Raw genomic sequence first — 24,098 nt, 5'->3', positions numbered from 1 at the left:
AAGGTTTAGCAGTTATCTATGAATTCTTTTCGGCTACATAGTGTTTCCGCCTCTTTCTTCGCGTTCGTGTCGTTTTCGTCTGACGCGATTTAGTGCAACAGGCAGCCTGGCCCCAGTTCACACGACAGCGATCCCACGCTCACAGCTTTTTCCCGCGTACACCTCTTCGACTTCTGTGCCACGACATTCACCTGTTCTGCAGCTTGAACGACGATTATACTGCTTGAAAAAATCGCAACAACGAGGAAGGGCGTTCAGCTCTCCCTCTTCTTCGCGTCTGGAACCATTGTCTATGCTATAGTTATCCCCAGCAGGGAGCGGCAATGCGTCAATGACCCGACGCAGCACAACTGCGCGCCTTCTCTTTCTGGTTGGCGTTGTGGCTTTCCCTAAAGTGGCTGTCGATTGCTTTAATTGCTGCAACTGAAATATTGCAGGTCAATCGACGCTACACCGCTTTCATGATGTAAGTCGAGCGGTCGAAGAATGTCAAAACCGGGAAAGGGAGAAAAATCTTTCCAGCGCATTTCTAGGTTGTCTGCTGGAAGCAGAAAAGTGTTTTCTGCTGGCGGTTCTTTGTGACCTCCTATACAAAATACTGTATGAGTTTTTGGACCCCGTTCTGAAAGAATGTAGGACCTAAAAATTAAAAAAAGAACGCGCTGCTGGATCACTTTAATGCGTTTGCACTGGGAGGTCGGATTCGTAAAGGGCTGAGAGTAAAGGAAGGGGAAATTTGAAAGGGAAATTATGGAACAGTGAGCGAGGGTTCCCTTAAGAAAAAAATTGGCTCTAATCCACGCTGTCCAGGTAGTTTGAAAGGAAATCTACGTTAGTTGAATTCACACACGTGGCTGTACCACGAGTGAAGCGAGAGTGTCTGCCAGCCCTTTCTTGGGATTCGCGAGGGCGGCGTCCCGAACACAGCAGCGTCATCCACGGCCGCTAGAGCGGTGGGCGCCGCCTCCGTATAAAGAAAACGGATAGGAGCGCCCCTTGAAGGGTGAGACAGCGACACTTAGCCATCCTGAGTGCAAGCTCGGTGCTATACCCCCGCGCGTGGCACAAGCGTAGGCACCGAAACAATCGGCATGTGAGCTTAGTGATTACCCTTTATACCGATATGAACTAGTTAGTTAAGTAAGCTTGAGAATTGCGAGAAAGCTGAGGGAACTTTTATAATCGCTATTGATCAGAACGAGTTGCTACTTTCAGCTTTTATAATAGCTGTTAAAACACAACCGACTTGGTATTCATCAATTTAGAAAATGGAGCCCCATTCCTGGCAAGCAGTGCGCAGACGTTAGCCTTTCTCTAGTGGCCAGATGTCTGTATGTGGTCTCTACATCTTGTTTTGCCATCCTTGAAACTAATCCTTATCGTATTTTTGCCGTACGACCATTTGGTTTCGTCGTGTCCGGGTTACCTAGAAGGTTCTGTCGAACAAGTTAATCAAGCCATGTGAAGGAAGGACGCAATTGGCGCGAGGCTGCGCCAAAACCGGCCTAAAACAACTCTCGCTAAAACAGACGACAAAGCCGTACAGCGACGCGCTCGCCGGCGACCAGGGGCATCCGCCCGGGGAATGCCGGGTAAATTCGCTGCAGCATCTAGAGCGTGCTCCGTGCGTGGACCCCCCCCCCCCCTCTTCGCCTGCCGGTTCCTCCGCCCCGTTGGGAGTTTCTTGTACCGCATACCACGAAAGAACCGTTGGCTGGCAGAGCTAGAAAGCTTTGCTTTAAAAGTGTCGCGCATTCTTTAATGTTCGCAAAATGCCCGATTTCAAGTTCTGCAAAGTGCTGACACGGTTTATAAGCTAAAGGAAATGATTCTAAAAATTCCAACGGATGTAAACCCTTGTTCGTTTTATTACGCTTTTGTAGCTTGTGCTATCAAGTTACAAAACAACAAGCACTGCACATCAAAACGTGGAACGACAAGCAGGAACTTACAGAAACGCATATATTCCTCTGACATAAACAAACTGATTAAGTGAAGTTAACGCTAGTGGACAGTTCGCGAAATATATTTTATTTCTGAATCGGCGAGTTCTAACTCTACCGCATTTATGAGTCCCTCAAAAGTACGCGCCATTGTTAAAACGCTTAGAACGAGGTACTGCCCATGCGGTACAGGCTGGAGAGAGCACCCGGATAGCGGATTTCTTCCTGGAGAAGTTTCACCTGCGCCCACTGGTGCGTCTCAGATGACCTACGGACAGCTTCAATAACGGCTTGCACGTAGAGGCCGTCGTCGAAGCTCGCAGCGCTGTCGACAGGCTGTTGAGCCCAAACTTGGTCATGTGGCTGCGAAGCGAAAGCATCCCGCAGTGCCATAACCATATTAGCAAGTCCCGTCGCGTGCGGCTTCGGAAGTAAGTCCGGCTCCTCGTTCGAGTCTTTGTCCTCATAAAGCAATTCCTCCGTGGCACCCTTGCGCTGGCCATACAAGTCTCCACAGCGCACCATCAGATTTCCACTCTCTCCCCACAGCTGTAGCTCCTGGATGAATCGTCCGCCGCAGTTGCTGTTAAGTGTGACCGTTGCAAAAGCACCGTTGCTCATCTCCATCTGAAAGGTGCAGAAGTCGTCGCTGCTCACCCGCCGCAGGCTGCTCACCGGATCCGTTGCTTTGGTCAGCGTCCTTGTTACGCCATGAGCTCGAACAGCGCGAACGCCCGTCACGAAGGACACAATGTCGATTACGTGGCTACCGAAGGTGGATAGAACTCCTCCCATTGTATCTTCCCACGTCCAGTCGTAACGGTCTTGGACAAGGGATTCACAATGCACCCTGGCTTCAATTACTTGTACCTTGCCCACGTACCCCTCTTGGATGTGTCGCTTCATGTGAACATACGGTGGGGAAAAACGGAGGCTGTGGCAGAGCACCGAGATGAGGGTCGGATAGTACTCGGCCGCTCCGACCATCTTCAGTACCTCGGACTGCGACACAGAAGCGGGGCAGTCGCAGAGGACGTGCTTCCCGATACCCAAGGCCTTGACAGCAATCTTGGCGTGCTGATGAGGAGGACACATGATGCACAAGAAGTCTACACTTTTGCGGAGTAGGACCTCGTCTTCCTTGCTGGTGTAAAAAGGAATGCCCAGCTCAGAGGCGGCTTCCTTCGCAGTATCCGTGGACCGACCCCAGATAGCCTCCACCTTAAAACCACAGTCACGCAAGCACGGGACAAGAGCCTGCGCTGACTTACCAGTCCCTAAAACGCCAACACCCGGCAACATTTTTGGCTTGGGAAACCCTGGTCCGGCACCTTGGTGAAAGCTTCCGAACAACAACGGGGGGTTTGTCGGTTTGTTGGCAGGTAACCTCGAATACTGCAACATACCCACACGAAGGATGGGCCACAAAGCTGACTGAAAGCACTAGGCTGCGCCATGCTTTATTTAAGCTGCAAAATTAGAAAGAAAAAAGACAAAATAGAACGAAAACCCTTGGAATGTAACTGAACAGTCAGGAAGAAAAAAAGAGAAGCAGTAAACACAGCCTTTCATGTTGACGACGATGATGGTGTCTCACCCCTCAAGTAAGTGTTCGTATATTATTGTTTCCACATCTCTCGAGGGTTTGCTTCTACCATCTGTCCGGGATTGGCCGTTTCAGAGCGGGGATTAAAGATAAAGAGCTGGAAAAGTTTTTGAGAAATGTCAATTAATGTACAAACGCCTCCAAGGCGCGTCTTCGTTCAGAAATCTCCCGTTTGCGTAATTGCATTGCCAGAACACATTGGATGGTGTTTGAGATTTTGGTAGTTTCATATTTCTCAATTTTGTATATCATTTTCTGGCTTTCTTATGTTCTAAATTAAGCTTATGGGGGACCTATATTAAGAGATAGGTTTTTGCGACTAAATTAGTGCATTTTAAAATGAAGCTTTGTATGTCCTACTGATGGCGTATGTTGGTGCGGAAATGCACTGCTGCAAGGCCAAATTTCTCTGAGGATGATGATGATGGTGGGTGAATTGAAAAAAAAAACGCACCCGGATCACCAACAACATTGGTAGACCGGGCGAGACAGGCCGCCAAGACCCAGGGCTTCCTGGACTAAGGAGGTCCCCCACCTAGCGGTCAACCCAACAACATTGACTCCTCAATTAAATGTTTATTCCTCCTGCTCCTCCCAGTGGTAGGTGTCGAACCTGGGTCACTCGTGCAATGAAGCTGGCGTTTTTTCGATGGCGCCATTCCGGCATGGTTGAAGCAGTTTAAAGTTGGAGAGGGATGCACTGACGTCCAAACTAGACAGAAATATCATGTACCCTTCCATCTAACGACGAGAATGGTTGCATGCAAAGCTGTTTTGTGCAAAATGAAGTAGCGAGGGGAGAAAGTGAAAGCCGCTGCAATCAAAAATCCAAACATCTGGCCAAAGTCTAAGCTGTCCGACCAAAACCCGAGCCGTCTGCAAGTCAAAGAGCAAACTGAGACGGCAACCATGAAATCCCCCACGAGGAAGCTCTGCGCTGAAACCTCGTCGTCATAAAATTGAGCATTATGTTTCACAAACTCTAATTTTTAATATATTATGTCACATATTGCCTTAATTTGTTTTGTTCCTAAGTTTTTCAGTTGCTTTTCGTATAGCGGGGGCAGTCTTTCTTCGGGTAACCAAGATGAATATTTTCGTCTCTTTTTGCCTGTCTCTCTAACATGTAAGATATGGTAATTATCATACCAAAATATCGTTCGAATTCCTACCAAAATTGTCTGATAGCGCTGTGAGGATTTAAAATGGTTGGAGTGCTGTCAATAACATCCCCAATATCCCCCTCCCGAGGGTGCCTCTATGGTCTGCAGATTCATCCTGCTTATATCGACCGGTTATATCTTGTTTTTATCGACCGAGAACAGAACGCGACGGGCTTCCAACATCCGCAGTGTTGCTACATACACACTTTCATATCAGCTTCTTTCCTTGTTTGAGCCACACTAATGAACCTACTGTGGTATAGTTGTACCCTCACAACCGCGAACCTCGGCGACAACTAAGCAAAGGTCCAGACAGGACAACACAGCGTAGAGGATCTCGCGACGAACATAACAAGCGGTCCCACTGTGTGGAAGCATAGTCCGGTAATGAGGACTTCGTCGAAGCCGAAATTGGCATCGGCAATTATTTCTCAAGTATATAAACGACAGAAAAGCCTAGCACATTTATACTGCGCAATAAAAAACAAAATTGGTACAGCGTTTGTGCATGGTGGTATCCAAAAGATACATATCACAGTGCAGGACAGATGAAGAGAAACCTAAAATGACTGCTTTCAAGCTGATTACCCCGTAATGGCGTTTTTCAGAAGCTTGAAGCCAAAGAACCTGAGGACATAAGTATTACGTGAAGGATTCGTGTAGCTTGATTAAGACATCCAGTTTGCCTCCCTTATAAGGACACCGGCTATTTGGAGTCGTTGGCCTAATGGTCACGTCTTCCATGAACTTCAGTTGGCTTGCAGTTTACGCCGAGGTGAACTGGTCCGCTGAAAAAACATTACGGCTCCGATTACTGCGTGCTGACCCGAGTGTCCTGCTTTTGGTATAATTTACTGCCTGGGCCGGTCACTTTGGGATTTTTGGCAGGTCACTGTCACGAGATGTAAACAGCGTTGGAGGGGACCTGGGCGCAGCGGCGAACGCCTTCGTCATACGCGGGATGCTAACAAGAAACCGTCAAAAACTGTAACTTTCACGATGGTCCCAGTTGTACTCGGCACTAGCTACCTACTTCTGAAACTGCTGGAATTCTTGCGCGCCTACTCAATGCTAAGAGCACTTCTTTCTTTTGCAAAACTTGGCGACATGCCAAACCTCCGGCAACTGAATGGACGGGGCAGCATCTGGGTGTAATGGGCCGTTGTATGTCTTGCAAACGAGAGGCTGTTACTAAGCGGCGGTTCACTGCTTCGCGCTAACGACAGCAAAACAGCGCCAGATGGAGTTGTTTTCAAGTCGTGAATCGAAGAGTCAATGCAACCTACAATCCTCCTGATTTGCCGTAACCCTTGAGGCCTTCGATAGCCGATGATGCGCACCTCTGCATACCTATTGAGCGCACCCTCATAATGCACATGCTCTGCATGTAAGAGCGTGGCTGGCAGGTAGAAACAGCTATTCCTCCTACCCTGTCGCATCTCAGCACAGCACTAACGTCGTTCTCGATGACCGCGTCGAGAAGCAAGGCGCCCTGCGCAGTGAAACGGCAGTGAAGGGTGGTTCACCTGCCTGAGTTCCTCGGTGGGTTGAGATGATGACAAGGACTGGTAAGCCGACAGTGTGGCCTTAAAGGCAATCACCCCTTCAAGCATTCCTCGTTGTCTAAAGGCATCTCTGAGACTGCATCTCTTTACGCAATAATTGCACATCTTCTAAACAAGGGAATCACTACATGATCCGACATAGACGTGTTCCGGCTGTACAGCCGGCGAGTGCTCCGTGGAGGCAGCCAATAACTTGTCGGCTTTTTGGGGGAGGGTGGCATGGTGAGTTTGTTTCTACCGCCATTAGTTGGTCTTCGGTCCCCGCTCATGGCGGCAGACGCATGAACAGGGCGCAGGTTACTCACAAGGAGGAGACTTCTCTGACGACGCCATAGGGTTATTCCGGAAATCAGTGTAAAGGTCCCAAAATATCACAGAAAGAGGTCTGTTGTACATACGATGTATAATAGCATAGACAGCGAAACGTCTTAGCACTGCAACTAACAGCACACGATGGTATCCAAGATTCTGGTCCTCAGAACGATCATAATCGACCTTAAATCCCGCTCAATTCCTGCAAAGCCGCTCTACTACAGATTCACCACCTCTCTCAACTAAAACCGCGGCGGCAATGCGGAATCCGCTGGCACAGAAACGCAAGAGCACGCAGCGATGGAGGCTATAATTTTGTCAAATGCCCAGCAATAATTTGTGACATCACCGCACGGCTTTGTCATTTCATGTAATTATGTCTAAGGCACTTCTCGACCCGTTGGGGCACATGTGGGGATAGGGGTAGATTACTCGGACTTCGAAGAGGATAAACGGAAACGTTTCACCCTTCGCACGTCGAAAGGTTATTTTCTCGTACGCGGTCATGAAAGGATGGTCGTGGTTACAGAGACCGCTCGGGGGGGGGGGGGGGGGGGGGGGGCTTGGTGGGGCGCGCGGAGCTGGCACGTCCAATATTTCTCGATGTTAGGGGTTAGGAAACGCATTAAAGGGGCTCCCTAAGTGTAATACGCCTACCGTTCAGGAAGCGGCAAATAGCGAAAAAATTGGTTTTTTGCTTGTAGCCAGGAAATAAAAATGAAGTAACGACCCACGAAAATCCCAGAAAGGAGGGGCTGTTACCCAAGCGCAGCCATTACGACGGCTGAATGTCGAACGAAAAAAAAAAGATTTTGTGATAATCTCCCCGAATGACGCCCCGGTTCGTCGTTTGCGCCAAGGGCATCTGCGGGGAAGCGCATTCAGCAAAGAGAAGAAAAAAAGGGTGGCAGGGCATGGCAAAAGGAAAATCGATGATGACGCTGCTTCCAGTATTTTTTGATTTTCCCGCCCTACGTGCTTACGGCAAGGTGCTCTCTCCATGCCCCACTCTCAACGGATTCCTTCGGCAAGGATGACCGAGCAATGCGCTTTAACAACGCCATCGTATGCGGATGCCTGCGGGTTGCCTTCTGACGACACTGCTTTGTTTATACATTATTGCGGATGTAGATCGTTATTTCAGATCTTTTTGTTCATTCCTCTTGCCAGAGCAGAATTGGGAAAGACATTCGCCATTTAGAATACTGTTTAGGCACTGAGGGTGCATTTTTGCATGCAAGCCGTTGACCTTAAACGGCTTAGTGTGCCCCGTAAGGGGAAGTAAATACAAGTGAAAAGTCGGAGGAGCTTCATCAAGGTGGAAGCAGGGCATTGCACTGTCTACGTGCCGGAGGAAAATGAAAATAACAGGTATAGCAAAAATGGGGATAAATAGAGCAGCAAGGCCCCAACGATCATCCGCCGTTCTTCTTTTGTGGGCAGCATCGGCTGCGGAGGGGTGCTTCCCTCGCTCAGCGAGCGTTCCTTTGTCCGGGGAAGTGATTAGGGAGGCTGCGGGGAACGGCTGTCATTATCGCCGGATGGAGAATATGTGAAACTTCGTGGCAAGGCTTCAAGAGCGAAAAGTTGGTGGGGAAAATCAAGGGAAGATTGAACGCTGGGCGGGCTGATTTTATTTTTCGCGGTTAGATAACAAAATTGTGTGTCTCGATGTTGTTTGATGACGTTCGCTTAGCCTTATTTATTCCTCAGACTTGAAGGTTGTCCTGCTTTGATAATGATGAAAATCAGCATAGTATTTTCAACTGATATTGCAGGCAACTGGCTTAAAAATTGCCCTACCGAACCCTTGTCCGCATGTAATATTCCTTGAACTTGAGTGATGCAAATGATGCCACTGTTGATGCTTCATTGGGCTACTGAAATACTACGCCTGTACATCAGGCTCCTCACGAGGCTGCCTTCTCACCATTATCACAACGCACAGGGCTGAAGTCCCGTCGAGCTACGCCCCTGCGGCAACACCGTCCTCCCTGTTGTGGTGCCTGGCACAACCTGAAATTCGTCTCAGTGTTCCGGGAATTCGAAAAAAAAGCCGACTTGTCACCATTGGCCCTTCAACAGCTGACGCTCCTGTTACTGCGTGAACGGTACAACAACCGGAAAAATGTGTACACGGATGACTCAGTAACGTCATCCAGTTCGGCAGGTGCGGTGTTTGTGCCAGCAGATTTTGCCACAACTCGATTCCGCGTTGGCCATACCACAAGTTCGATAGACATTCGTGAGGCTCTTGATCATGTCATCAGAGCTAATCCTCAAAATTTGGCGATCTTCTGGGATTCTAAGGCTGCCTTACAGAGCTTACGCGCAGCCCTGCGCTACGGCCCCCTACACCAACTGGTGACAGAGATAAGAGAAAAATTCCATCAAGCCATCACAGCCGGCCATGACGTAATATTCCAGTGGCTTCCAGGTCACTGCAGAGTCATCGGTAACGTGTTGGCGGAAGAAGCTGCCCGTACAGGCCATGAGAGCGACCGCACCATTCTGCTTCCGCTTTCAAGGACAGATGCCGCCAGGACACTTCGCTCCTTTGCACGCAGGATTACCATGCAGCAATAGTACACACCGGACTTCTCGAATCCCCGTCGGTATATTAAGATCCTCTTCTTCAGCGCTGTATTCCGAATGGGCTGTCTCGACCCCAGTCAACTATACTTTGTAGACTGTGGTTGGGAGTGGCCTTCACGAAAGCCTACTCCTTCCTCATCGGGATGGCCAGCAGCGCCCACTGTGACGCCTGTGGGGCGGAAGAGACTATAGATCATGTGCTGTGTCGCTACCCCGAATACTCGTCGGAGAGGAACGTGCTTGCCACCGCGCTCAACCGATTGGACAATCGGCCATTTACAGTGAAAACTATTCTAAGTCATCGGTCTTTACATCGACCTCGCAGAAGGCGACGAAAGCACTTTTACGTTTGCTGGGTGAAACGAACTTCCGTGAAAGACTATAGTGCCCGAAACGGGATTAGAGTGCGCGCTTTCCCACTCCTATCTCTTTCTCTTCTCCCGCCCTTCTATTACCTGAGCCCCATTCCCCCAGTGCCGGGCAGAAACCGGGCTCTACACCTGGTTAACCTCCTGGCGGTTCCTTTCTTTCTTCTTCTTCTTCCTTCCTTGAACTTCGCGTGTATTCATACCGCATTTAAAGTTGGTAAAATGTTTGCGTTCATGCTCTCCGTATTATTCAGACAAACAATTGTTTTTTGAGTGCTCAAAAAATAAAGTCGGGCGAGTAGTTTACCGGCCGGATCAGGGAGAAGACGACAGTACATCATACACAAAAAATGCAGGGAAGCTTGCACTCACCCGCAACACTTGAATGGCGAAGCAGTTGTATGGTATCATTGACGGACGCAAAGATGAGATTTAGTACTGTCCTGGGGTAATGTTGACGTGCGCGACATGACTGGTCAATGACGTTTTGCTGAGCAAGGCCAGAGTGAGCTCGTCATTTTTCTCGACGTTTTCGTACGCCATTCTGCAAGCGCGACTTATCGTCTCTCGCGGATCCTGTCTATGGCGAGTCTCGCGAAGCGCCGCCACTTCCTCCGGCATGCGAAATATCCGGGGCTGGGCCATGCGGAGTCAATGATCACCTACAGAGGGTTCGACACTGACGTCGCGGATCTTCTATGGTACAAAGCGCATGGGCATGGTGGCACGAGGACGAACGAACGAGGGGCGTAAGGTAGGACGTGTCTTTCTCGTTTCGAGTAAGTGTTACCATAATAAGGCGAACGCTGGAGATAAATTGTGGCCATTGTTGGCCATTCTCCCTAAATAGGTATGCTTGACTTGCCGAACGTGTGGTCGAGGCACGCGGCAAACGTTGGAGATGTGTTTCTGGACAATATATGCCAATCTCCATCAGATGCTTACCCACTTAGGGAGATTGGCAAATATTGTCCAGAAACACATCTCCAACGTTTGACGCGTGCCTCGACCGCACTTTCGGCAAGTCAAGCATACCTATTTAGGGTGACTGGTCGAGAGCTACAACCACACGTTCGTCAAGTGAGGCATACCTATTTAGGGATATTGGCCAACAATGGCCACAATTTATCACCACCTTTCGGTAATCTCCCTAAGTGGGTATGCTTAGCTTGACAAACGTGCGCTCGAGGCACTCGAGCACAGACCCTCGGCCTTTTCTTGGTATTTCTACTGCGGACACCATGCAGAAACGATTTTCTCAACAGCTTCGATGTTAAAAAAAGCTGTGTGCTACGATGGGGCTGACCTGTTCAGCTTTCACTAAAGGTTCTCTCTCTCTCTTTCTCCCTCTCTCTGTGTGTGGTGCGAGTACGAAGTTCGCGTTGTGGTTTCCATTTTGTCCAAGGTTTCGGAAATATCTTAAATGTTGAACAAGCAACACCGTGGGCCTGCGGGACAAATTACGGCAAGAAGTGCAGTATGCGCAAGAAGCTAGCCGCAGCTATTCTGTAAAAAAAATATCAGTGCCGAGCGGAAGTATTCGCAATCATCTATAAAAGGAGTGCTGAAAGAGAGCATGGCTGCTTTCTGAGAGTTTGATCAGAGGAACGTGCACGAGCGCTGCAAATCGTACCAGTGTGAGTAAAGTTTGTTTCATCGCAACCGTGACGCTATCTTATACCTAAAGATAAGTTTCTCTGACTGACTGAGCAACTTAATGGCGCTATCAAATATTACTAATGAACAGTGATGTGAATCAATATAGACAATTTGGCGGGACTTCCCGACTGTGTCATTGGTTCGTCACCATGCCTAATTAACTTCTAGTCTGGTGACTTGAAGTTCTGATCATATTTCTCCCTTTACGTAGAGGCGGAATAACCCTGAAGTTCGGACATGTGCGTATAGAGAAAGCTTGATCCCGTGAATGAACGAGTATTTTTAAAGCTAACAAAGTTCTGTAGTTTTTATGGCTGAAAACATTGTTACCAACTTTTACAAGCAAATTTTAAAATGCAGATATATGAATACCATCACCGTAAATAGGTTTAATGAAGTCTCCATAATGACTTGAGCACCTAATGTAGGGACTAAGACTACACAGAAATTACTAAACACAAGTACCACGAGCTCTAGTATGTTTTCTTTTTACCTCGTCTCGGAACTTTTACTTTCTAGTATTGTGCCTTTTGCGTTTTATACTCGTACAGGTATCGGCTACGATTTCATTCATTCATTCATTCATTCATTCATTCATTCATTCATTCATTCATTTATTCATCACTCCCCTTTTGTCCGATGCCGGATGAAGGCCTCTTCCGATATGGAAGTTTTACAGTACAACACTAAACTGTAGCGCTGTCATATTCTGTTCTGTTCAGGAATGGAAAGGAATCCGAGGTTTACTTAGACGAATACAAAGATTACTAAAGTAAATATCTACAAACAATTACCACGGTTTTAAAATGGTGCGGAAATGACTAGGTGAGCAGTGTTGAACTTGATTTCAGGAGCCACTTATCATTGTGTAACAAAATACGGAGACGTAAATGATTTTTCCCCTACAGGCAACAAAGAAAAAACGCTTTGCTTAAATCTAAAGAAGAAACGTTTGGTTTGCAGGCTCGTCGCACTTCCAGCCTCGAAAAGAGATAATGCATACGCGAAAACGTTGAAATTTCAAATTGCACGGACTCGGCAGGGTTGCAAAAGGGACTACAAAACACTCATATTCATTAAATCTCATGCCAACATTCCACCAGCGCGTCTGGTGTGGGCGTTACCTCCCTCAAATACAAGGTAGAGTATATAAGGGGACCTTGTTTTATAATAACGTGCAATATTCTCGGACTCGGATTTGCGCCGGGGCAAGGTTTAGGAAAAAAACAACATGATGTTCGTACTCTAAACAAAGCATTGCCGTTACCTTAGCGATTCGTTTGGCTTGAGCTCAGACATTTCATTTTCTCTTTCGACGGGTTTCGGCAACCAATGTACACGTACAATCTGAGAAACTATGGCACAAGATATCCCCACGAAGCGGTGATCGTTGGTTTCACAATGGAGAAGTCTGCGTAACCCGGAGACATCGTCTTTCCCGAGAACCACCATCGCGGATTCCTCAAAGCAATGCTGAAATAGCCATCACCGGTTGAAGTTTCTTTGGCCCTAGTGAATGACAGCGTGGCAAGCCCAAATGCCGCAGGGTTTGTTTCGTTCCTTCTTCAGAAAACTCTAATACGCTCTGGGCACCTCCTGAGAAAGCGCAACATCTTGGAAATCCGGATTCCTGCAGCGCTCAAATTCTTTGAAGTGGCAGGAGTATACAAATAACTCTACACGTTCGAGCACGGAAAGGATGCTGGAGTACTTGCGCAGTTTCACTTTTAGGGCCAGTAAAATGTCAGTACATTGTTTCCTTGTGCGACGAAGAAAACTCAGCCAGGGCGGCGGAATGAAGGTATGACCCACCACGTTCACCTTAGCCTCTGACCAAGCCTGTTGTGTTTTTTTTCGGTCGTAATATCGTTCGTGAGCCTTAGGTGCCATACGCTGGGAAAAACCATCCTATTTGATGCAGCTGTAGCCCTGCCAAGAAACTGGCTGCTGCTGTATAGAGTGAATAAATAAAACATACGTGTGATTCGATCGGACTTGATCGCGGGTCTGAAAGGCATAGCGGACCGACGCGCCAGCACTGCACTATCTTAGCTATTCTTCTCCTATAGATGTAAAGTGGAGGCGCACTCATTATCACAAATCGCGACTAAGAGACAACCCAAAAGCGAACGGGCATCGATGAAGAGGCACATAGGCCCAGCTACTGTCTGTCGTCCTTCTACAGTCACGCAAGCAGGCGCCCGCATCCAAAAGATTCGGTCACTCCGGTGGATCACTCTACGCCGCATGAACGCTCCTCAGAAACGTAGCCAGTTCATAAAAACTGGACATATTTGTCCGGGGAATTCCGCATGCCGGCACGTTGCCAGCAGTATAGAAGGAACGTTGTCGTTGTAGTTGGCCCTTTCTTTATGACACACACCCGCTTGGGAAATGGCCCAAGAACCGGGTGTTCCAGGAGCTATTATTCCGGCTTCCAAAAGTACAGAAAACTATATACCCTGGTATTATGGATCCTTCCTTCAGTCGAGCTTCCGGTCAAGGTAATCCTCAAAAGTATTTTCACACGTAAACGCAAGGCGGTATCCTCCACTCATCTAAGTCAAGGAACCACACGGTGTGGAGCACAGACTCACAATACGGCCAATAATAAATTGGAAATGTAAGAGGTGTGGAACAGCGCATGCCGCGCCCCACCTGAACGTGACACCGCGTGAGCCGATGTAAAGGGGCTGGCGGAGGGAGCTGGCGGGAAGTTTGAGCCAAAAGACAAAGATACCAAAGTGAAGGAAGTGGCGGGAAACGATGCAGAGGTAAAGCAGGTGTTAATAAGTATCGCCACGCTTTCGCCTTCTAAGCCCATACTTAGACTTGACGGCGCCAAAAAATATTTGGTCAAAAGTTGGTTACAAAAAAACGTAACTTGGGTGCGTGTTCATATGCCCTTCTATTGATGACATTAATCCTAGTAATGGTTCCCTTCTGGCGAACACGGCCCCGAAGGAGCGGTAAATCTTTTTGCTGACGCCACAAGTGCTCACTAAAGACACGTACACACGTGTGGGCAAGGGCACCATTGCAGCAAAGGAGTTAGCAGGGAATTGGCTGGATACTTTTTGGCTGCACCAGTTGGGTGGGAAGAGCATTGCAGACTCGCCGTTACTCGCAGTCCAATACCCAGCCACTTTCCCTCCTTAATCTACTAACAGGATTTCTACCGACGGCGACCAGGTGGTCCATTTTGGGAAACGAGAGACCTGTTCCTAATGGACAGAAGACAACGTGCGAGTAGGAACGCGCCTTCCCGAGCCGTCTTTGTCTCCACTCCTCGTTTCTCGAGCTTCTGATGTCACTATCGAAATTACGGACATTTGAGACGAAAAAAAAACGGTATCTACTAGAAAGTGTGATAATTGGAACAATAAGGCACACGTCTTGCCGAGGAATTTCTGGCACTTTTCGTGCGATTTCCCAGATGCTAATCTCAGTTACTGGAACCGCTAATGAAAGAGTATTTGGGGCAGCTCCCCCAGTTCAAAGTAGTAGATATTGAACACCAACGAGGCACTATTTTTACAGCTAAATTTGAAGTTGTATGACATGGTTACGTAAGCAAAAGTACCAATAGTTTACTGTAAACATCGAGCGACGCATTAGAGACGTTTATGACAGGGTTTCAGCATTAAAGTTTTCAAAACTTAGGAGCAACTTCGCCCGTCATTTCTCTCAAGAACCACTGATGTTTAAGGTGCACTTGCATGTAGAATTCGACCTAAAAGTTTGAATTTCCACGCCCGACCGAAGCCCGAAACCCATACGAACTTGAAAAGCTGCCGGTCAGTACATCCACAAATCCGGTGGGAGATGAACTTTCGGTTTCGCGCTTACTTTTTGGTTTTCGATGAGTTTGTAATTCTGACGTTAGCATTAAGTATTCGACAGTTTATTCGTAGCATTTCCTTTGCTAGTAGAGTTCTAAAAATTATTTTAGAAACGCAGAGTTTTTTGCACTTGATCTCGCGCCCACTGTAACTACTGTGGCTAGCCAATGAGCGGTAGCGGTAACGGTAGCGATAAACCGGTGTGGTAAAAATCATGACACACTGCTTCCACAACTCACTGAAAGCGTCCTGTCCTGAGTTTTACTCAACCAGCCAAAAGAGGTATAGGGCTCACTGGCTAGCCAGCGTCACAGTAGTGGCAGTGCGTTCCAGTGCAAAAAACATCGTAAATTTTGAAGGGGGTGTGGGGGATCAACAAGATCGATGACACCGACATCGCTGACGATTGCTGATAATTGTGACGGTGGTGACTATAAATCTGCGTTATAAATACCAGAGTGCGTTTTTTTTTCGCGTTTAAAATGGCTAGTTTTTCATATAGGTCAGCCCTAGGTTCTTGAACTGAACCTTTATCCAAACACCACTTTTTAGGGTTTACAGCTATTATGCCCCTTCAAACATCCGGGCTAACTCTTTGCCACGCGGCGTGTAGCATTGTAGATGCCACGTTTAAGAGCATTTTTATGAGTTACAATCATCTTCACCCCAGTTGAACCGTTAAGCCAACATTCGCATTTTCCTCTCTACGGTGGGAAATGCAAATACTCGCTGAGCGGTTCAAATGGGGTTCAAGAACTCCTATGGGGCGGTTCAACAACACCTGCTTGACACGCCAAATGCTCGGCGCGTAGAGCAGGTGATCTTGGTTTTACGTTTTATATCAAGTTAAAACATTTCTTGAAGCAAAACGGAAGCGGTTAGTTTAATATATAAGGGCTACAGATAACAATAATTTGTTTACGTTTTGTATTGTAGCAATGGTTTGGAAATGGTGGCAATATTTACGATAGCGTGTTTGCGATTAGGACACGACCTAATTTATTAACTACATATAAGATTGAGTTTTTTTCCGATTTTATGTGAAATTTGATTAGCAAAACCGTACACAGGCAATTTCAAATTTTTCTGACGGCTACATCCTGATGCGTGTCGCAAATGGCCAAAGTATTATCGAAGGTTCTTACATGTTCGATTAGGGAAGAGCAGTCATACCCTCTACGTGACATTCCAACTACACTGTACACGCCTTTACGGGTGACACCATGACCATCGCAAGTAAAATTGTTGGAAGCACGGCGTTTACTCCGCCGTACAGGAAAAACAAAATTATAGTGACAGTATTCCCTGCGCGACAGGTGTCACGGAGGGATAAAACGAATCGAATCGGAAAGTAAGAAACAGCCCAGGCAGACAAGTCGCACGTTCTAGCAAAATTACTCAGTCGTATTTCACTAGATGCACACAATCCACTCAGTTTATTTTATAGCCATCATTAGTTTCATACTGCCATGGTGAGGGGCCTGATCCACTTCAAATCAATTTAGTATTATTTCGTCCCCACAAGCATACATAAAAGACTGCTTTGACCACTTGTTCTTGCCTGTCATCTGAACCTCTTTCCTTATTCTTGAAGTCTACCTGCGCTGGCAGTAGCTACCTTTCTCAAAAACCCGGCTGCGTTGGTGGCGTTATTCAATGCGTGAAGCCACGGCGAAAGTGTAAATAAGGAAAGAGTGGCGGGAGGGTGGAAGGAGGTGAGGCCAAATGGTAACAAAAGGAGGAGGGGGGCAAGGTTTTTCTTGAAGAAATTAATTCAGGGCAACACGAATTTGTAGTATAGAACCGCAGTCACGCTAACGTCACGGTAGGCGCTGCATCAAACGCCGCAATGATTGCCGGTCGGGCGCTCGTTTTCTATCATTGATGGAGTAATTCGAAGCAAAGTAAATAACTTCAAACATTATATCGAAGCTTTCTGTTCGTAAGCCAAAGGAAAATCCGGTGGTCTGGTGACAGAAGAAATCCATTCCTGAGCATCCCCATGCGCATGCGCTAAAACATCAGGCTGGAGATGAGGTAGAGGTAAGGGGAGGGAGGCTGGCTGGCTTTATAGAAGACATACCTACATTGTCGCGTCTACCGACACTGGGAAGTAGGAACAGAGCAGGTAACAAAAATTTTCGGGTAAAGCACACGTTCCTTATTGTGCTAGTGATGCCAAGCCTCAAGGGTGGTGAGTTTATTTTACGTTTCTTTATGTTCACCGGAATCATCTCCGTAGCACGACGGCCTTTACTGTGGCTTTAGCAGTTGTCATGGCTTAATGCACAAACCATTCCCTCTGACATACCCACGGAGCCAGTTCTTCTTGTGCGGTTCCTTCTGGAGAGCTTTTAATTTAGCCGTGCAACAGTGTAAGTTGCCTGGCATTTTGTGGTGAAGCCTAAAATATCTGGTATACAACAATAAAAGGTGTTTGCATGGTGCTTTGGACACAAGGCTGTCCGATAGGAAGCTGTCAGGAGCAGGGAAGAAGGATACGTCGTCCATTTGTAAAGGATCACGTGGGCGACAGCACATTCACCTTGAAAACAGGCGCGGAAATACGTTGAGTAAGAAGAGAAATACACAGGACGACGTTTCAAACTGGCAGCGTCGGGTTTTAGCATGATTTAGGCGGTGTGTGCTCACGATTCATGGACTTCCGCATAGCCGAGCAGAAGGCACGTTCACGAAAGCACCATGAACGGAGGGGCCGATGACGCGTGCGGTCAATTGCTAGGCAATTGTTACTTCGCTACTTCCCGATACGTGAGCCCCTCTCGACCTGTTTCTGAAAGTACACCGTGAAGAGCAGAGCTATTTGGCTCACTTTCAACTGGCGTGTAACTCAGCAGTCACAACCACTATTAACCTGTGATTACCGCCAGTAAACGTTCCCCGCAGCAGGCCTCTGATTAGTCATGGGATATCCACGGCGACTATAAATCGCTACTGGTTCGTACCCGTGACCTACATATTGCCAAAGAGTAGACCAATTCTTCCATAGCAGGATCGGCATGGGTGATAGGCGAGGAAGTAGGCGATGCCGACGTTTTACGAACGGCAACATCAATTTCTAGTTATTTGTCGCACATTTCATTCCATAAGCAGAGCTTGGCGACTTCAAGAAATATGTCCGCCCGTCGTAATGGCGAGGACTGTGGGCTTCAGAAGTGTATAGGAGGCCATACGGGGCATTTTACAATGATCGTATGGCCTTTTATAATAAAAGCCCACTTATTTATTGAAAGTACGTCATCAGATGCGCCGTCGTTTTTAGCAAATAATAAATCAAGCATGGTGATGCAGTGCCCTAAAAATTGTTTAAGAATATCCACACATCCCTGGAGACAATTGCAAGTACAAGGGGATTCCCTGCTGCGAAGAGAGTCGAGATTCCGATTCTGCGATTTAGCTCCCCCCCAGGGGCTTTCCCGAAAACGGCCGACTGCACGGTCAATATAAACACAGCTACTTTTCCTGTCACCAAAGCCGCCATGGCGGGGCTACTTTATTTGCAGCAGCCGTAAGAAGTTTATAGGCGTTACTTTTTATGGCGGCGAGCGACGGAGAGCGTGTTGTGTTTGTCGCCCCGGCAGGTATCGCGGTGTAAGCTTGCTTCAAACGGCGTACTCCTCGATACTACACCGGTACTTCGTTGGGCTGCTGTGTGCCGAAAACATCGCCATGTCACTTGCAGCATTGAAGGCTCTCGAAGCTGAGCCGTGTCAGAAGCGTCAACTGTAGGCGGTATCTTATTTATGTCGTTCATGAACGGCAGTAGGTTGTCGTTATTCTCGATAATGTTTCTTTCAACCATTGTGCGCTGTCTTTGCGGAAGAAAGCTGCGTTTTTTATACTTTCCGTCTTAGCAGATCTCAAGGCTACTTTTCAGTAGCTTGCCGAGAGTAAATTCGTCGAGTGTCATGCAGTGAAGTGGTCCTTCAATCTGGACTCGGTCGTCGTTGCTATTTTGCCGCGGTACAGAAGCTACTACCGCCAGCTCAGAAATGCTCATTTTGGTGGCCAAACACAAATCGAAGATACGTTAACCTGGGAGAAATTTTGAGACTTGTTTGTTTCAAATGCCTTCCCTACTGTCTCCCTTAAGAGCATTATCAAATGCTTTACTTCCTGCAACTGGACAAATACGCCCAAAAAATGGATCGTCCTTTGTGCTAATTCGTGTGCGCCCGCACGCGCGCGCGCGTGTGTGTGTGCTTGCGTGCGTGCATGCGTGCGCGTGCGAGTGCGTGTGTGCTTGTGCCTGTGTGCGTGTGTGTGGGTGTGCGTGCGTGCGTACACGTGTGCGTGAGTGTGCGTGTGAGTGTGCGTATGTGCTTGTGTGCGTGGGTGCGCGTGTGCGCATGTGCGCGTGTGAGTGCTCGCGCGCGTGCGTGTGTGTGTGTGTGTGTGTGTGCGGAAATGCATGTGTGCGTGCTGTACAGTTATTTAAAATTGCTTCAAGTATACACGCATTTAAAGAAAATCGACGCCAACGAAATCTGTTGTCCGGATGGATGCTGACGCAGCCCTTTAAATTTACTCTTACCAGAAGGAAGGCTGCCTGGATCGTGAGTGCAGGCTTTGAGGCTTATCCGGCCAACCTCAGAATATACACACCCGAAACCGTATCATTGTCTCTAGATCAACCACAAGTGTGGCTTCCCCTAACGTTCTCTCGCAATAGTGAAAAAAGACCCCGACATGCCCCCGCGGGAGGGGCACGAGTAAATGCAGAGCATTAGCGGAGTTACGCGCGTGGCGGTGGCGATGGGTGCCGAAGGTCTTGCTTCCATCGCTTAGCAACTGCGACAACCGCGACGAGAAGAGAGCGAAGCAGAACTGGAGTGCGGCTGACGCGCCGACACCCGGGTTTATATTCCCAACGAACGCAGTAGAGGGAGAGGAGGTGGAGAGAGAGCGCGCTATCACGCCACCGTCACGCCACGACGCGCCCGCACCTGCTGTTGCCACGGTGCTTGCAACTCCGGAGCGTGCGCTGCACCTGTTGTTGCAAGCGTGTTGAGGACGAGGAGGAATGGGGGGAGAGGGCGCAGCTGCCGTGGTGCGGACGCCGAGTTACGGACGCATAACATCGTGAGTTAAAGAAATGCTCTGCATTTAGAAGAAATGAAGTCGGCAATGCTTAATTATATTTAAAACGCGTATAAAATGCACCCCAAAAGCACGCCCACACATACGCTTATGACCGCACGCACACAAGGCAGACACGCACACACGCTCGCACGCACAAACCCCGACCGTCGACGGTGTCGCAACCACTTCCACAGATCGTTTGCGTAATTGGGGTCCTTGTATTCTATTTGGAGGATTTTCTTCTTCGCGAACAAAAACGTATTATTTTTTGTTACATAACAATCTTAAAGTGGCAGCGTCTTGGTTGAGCGATTAAAAAAACAATGTCGAGGGCACATAGACCAGACACGCATAAGAATGCTCGTAATGCCGTCAATGTTCATTGGGAGGTTATTGTAAACAAATTAAGTAAAGCACTTAAAAAAAAAAACCACTCGCGGCATGCACATCTGCTTACGGGCTTTGAAAGCCAATTCCTGGCGATATCTTTTTTACGTGTACTTCGCAGTTACGTCGCTCTCTTCTCTCTTTTTTCGTCAATATAGTTGCGACTTGCTCCGAGCTGCCTCTGCTCTGCTACAGCATGTTTGCGTCTCTTTTATCACTTTCTATTGCGCGTCTTATGCAGCAAAATACATCACCAAGCATATTGGTAAACGCCTAAGCCTAGAATGGATTGATTGTAGAGCTTAACGCGTCTACGCAACACAGGCGACGAGGCGCGCTGTAGTGAAGGGCTCCCGAATAATTTTGACCACCTGGGGTTCTTTAACGTGCGCCGAAATCTCGTACACACAGGCGTTTTCGCTTTTCGCCTCCATTATTGTGGACGAAGAGGACCAAGGGCCGAGACGTCCCGGTGATGCGATGACGGTGTTCTATGTTACAACATGGCGATGAGACAAAGACGAAGCAGCTCGAGCCTGAGCCGCGAGGTGACCGGCACCGACAAGATCATCATCATCGGTGCAGCGAGGATTGTCCATAAAGTTTCTACAATCATAAAAGTGGCCGCCACGGCCGGGTATCTAACCCGCCACCTCATGCTCAGCAGCGCAACGCCTTAGCCACTGTAAGCCTACAATCATGGTTCTGCACGGCTGGTGAGCGCCTGTTCTACTTATGTGTCACCAGGTAAATAGATAACGTCGCACGTACTATTGTTCTAAATTTGCGTTTCCAACTCATAGTTTCTAGATTTCTGGGAAGTGATCTGATCAACCGCACGAATCTTCGGATGTCGGTCAATAGTCCGAGTGGGTAGGCACAGCGAAGGGGGAGATGACAACGACAAGTACCTTTGTTCTATTGCTGGCGAGGTGCGGAGATATCACAGTGGTAGGGCATCGGGCCGCCACTGTGTATAGTCGGGCACAACTCCCCTCTTATTGCACATGCGTTTTTCTTAATTTACAGTTCACAGCGGGGGCCACTTTCTTGACTTGGCAACAACATCAACGACAATACCAAAAGCAAGAAAGACCGTTTTTTTTTTCAAAAATGAAGCAGATAACACTTTTGCATTAATAAATTTGGGGCATTTTGCCCTGCGTCGGAAACAAACAGGGGCCAACGGCCCCCGTGACGAGCGTTCTACCCGTGCGCCTCGGGCGCTACCGTTTGTGGCTGACTAAAGGTGTACCTATTTCGAGTTTAGTTTGGCACATGACGGCTCAGCCAACAGACGGAATGCACACGTGAGGAGAAGAAGCGCACCCCCGTCACCTAGAACGATTATTCTAGGGAAGTAACAATGCGAAGTGCCGTTAGCTTGCCTTTAGAAGTGATTAGCGGTGTGCCTAACGATGAAAAGTCAGTTTTCAGTTTGTTACACATCATTTCAGACTTGTTTGTTGGAATCTTTTACACAGTTATGTTTCGTGCCATCACCCCGCCAATATATGAGCATGCAATTGGTTCAGGGCAAGCCTACCAAAGGAGTTTTCCGCGATGTTCATCTACCACTCTACCGCGTAGCGTGAGTTCCGAAGACAGAGAGAATATGAAGTGTCTTGTTGCACCTGGGCATACTTCCTGGCTTAAAAAACATTCACTACGTTCTGCATACTGGACGAGAAACTCCAAGTCTGATATTTTGCACCAAGCAGGGCCATGCACCCTACAGCTTGCAAACTTCAGCGTTTTGGTCGCTGGAAAATTGCACATGCAATGCTTGGAATTAGTGAAGTGGCACTGCAGATAAATAACTGGCTGCAATTGTTTTAGCTGTCAGTATTATCATAAAAGATTGGTTTCATTGGTGTAAAGTTTCACGCTTTAAGAATATGTGGTAAATTGTGTGCTGCTTTCCACCAACAGCAAATATACCATTAAGGTATTTTTTTTTTAATTCGAATCTTCTAATTCATTCACTTTCGGGGTATCATATTAGCTATAAATGTGAGCTTCTTTCATTATTTTGGAAGCGTTAATCTTTGAACATCACCTTGAAGGAGCCTAGGCGATGACAAAATCACGCTTTTTCAGTCTCGTAACAAAGTTCACCAGGCTCTCGCTAAACCATGCGGTGACATCTAGCAGGTTGGACCAGAGAAAGTCGTCCATCTTAGTCGTAGCGCAAATGCACCGACCTGCAGCATCTGTTTCAGCGATTCTCCACTAACAGGAAACACGCAAAAAACACAGAAAAGGTGATCGTGTTTTGGTGTTGCTACTTGCTTGACCCAAATAGAGTCAGCTGTCAAGGCGAGGCTCTTGCGTCGATTCGGAATGGTGGAACGTTCTGTAGCCGCCAATGCCTGTCTGCTGTATCTAAACTAGGTGCCCGTTGCGGGCTGAAGGAAAAGATTGCGGCTGACCATGGCTCAGCAAAAAAAAAAGAATGAAGGAAGCTCACACTGACGCTTAAGGCTTTAAGGTAGCAAAGCTGTACGCAACCTTCATCACTATCACGAAGGTCCAGGATTGCTGCCGGTTTCCTTCTTCGTCGCTGCCGCAATGACCTTTACTCCATCATTGTAACTATAAGTGGGAGCTTCTTTCGTTAGTTTGAAAGTGATAATCATTGGATGTCACCTTGGAGGGGCCTAGGCGATGACGTCTCTTTCTCGTGCCGAGCGAGCCGTTGCCACGATTACGACGAATGCTGAAGTTTTTTTGGGGGGAGAGAAATGAGGAGGTGGAGAGGGGGCAATCTTGGCCAATCTGCCTAAGTGGGTATGCTTGCTATGACAAACCAGCGCTGGCGGCGCTGGCAGGTCGTTGCGAGGCACGCACGCAAGATCACTAGGCATTTTCTTTGGTATTTTAACTGCCGGGTGGTCGCCGCGATGCCCGCGCTCACGTGCGCGGTCTAGGCAATTTCTTGGTATTTTTAACAGCGAACACGAAAATTCGGATTTGGTTAACAGCTTTGCTGTGAAAAGAACGTTCGTTTAATGAAACTGGAGCCATGGTGTTACTTAAAAGTATCCCGCAGTGCCAGGGGGGGCAGACAAATAGCGCACTGCTGTCAAATAGTAATCACATCTGCAACTACCTCTACATATAACCGGTGCATAAAATTATGCCGGTTGTTATCTCGTTTAACAGCGTTATTTATCTAGCACATATTTATCCACGATGCATAACCCTCCGTTGCTAGCATTGTTTAAAAAAAACAGATGAGAGGAGATCAAATTCATGATAGGAGGCTAAGATAATATTTTTGGGTGCTACTTACCGTAGGAGGAGCATGGTTAGCTTAGGGTCAAATTGATGGGCAGGGTATTTTGACCATATCACTTTTAACTGCGATTTACATGCTTTGAACTGTATGGGGCAGTTTACAGTTAACTTTACTTCATAGGCTTATTATTAGTATTTTTAAATATCGAGGCTATCACTAATTACACCACGATCAAAATATACTTGGACGCACGCACGCACGCACACACTCACACACACACACACACATATATATATATATATATATATATATAT

General features: G+C 47.6%; 1 long non-coding RNA gene and 1 pseudogene across 1 annotated transcript in view; both read right to left on the bottom strand.

The window, feature by feature from the left end:
- Positions 1-24,098, bottom strand: part of LOC144164100 (uncharacterized) — a 140,037-nt gene that overhangs the window by 42,557 nt on the left and 73,382 nt on the right. The gene's annotated exons all lie outside the window — the stretch shown is intronic.
- On the bottom strand, positions 2,106-3,245 carry LOC144164177 (glucose-fructose oxidoreductase domain-containing protein 1 pseudogene; annotated as a pseudogene).

Source organism: Haemaphysalis longicornis, unplaced genomic scaffold (genome assembly GCF_048455015.1).
Source record: "Haemaphysalis longicornis isolate Haplotype H1 unplaced genomic scaffold, Haemaphysalis longicornis Haplotype H1 scaffold_13, whole genome shotgun sequence".
Classification (NCBI taxonomy): Eukaryota; Metazoa; Arthropoda; class Arachnida; order Ixodida; family Ixodidae; genus Haemaphysalis; species Haemaphysalis longicornis.
Note: the sequence above shows the minus strand (reverse complement) of the source record. Positions and strands in the feature narration are given on the sequence as shown.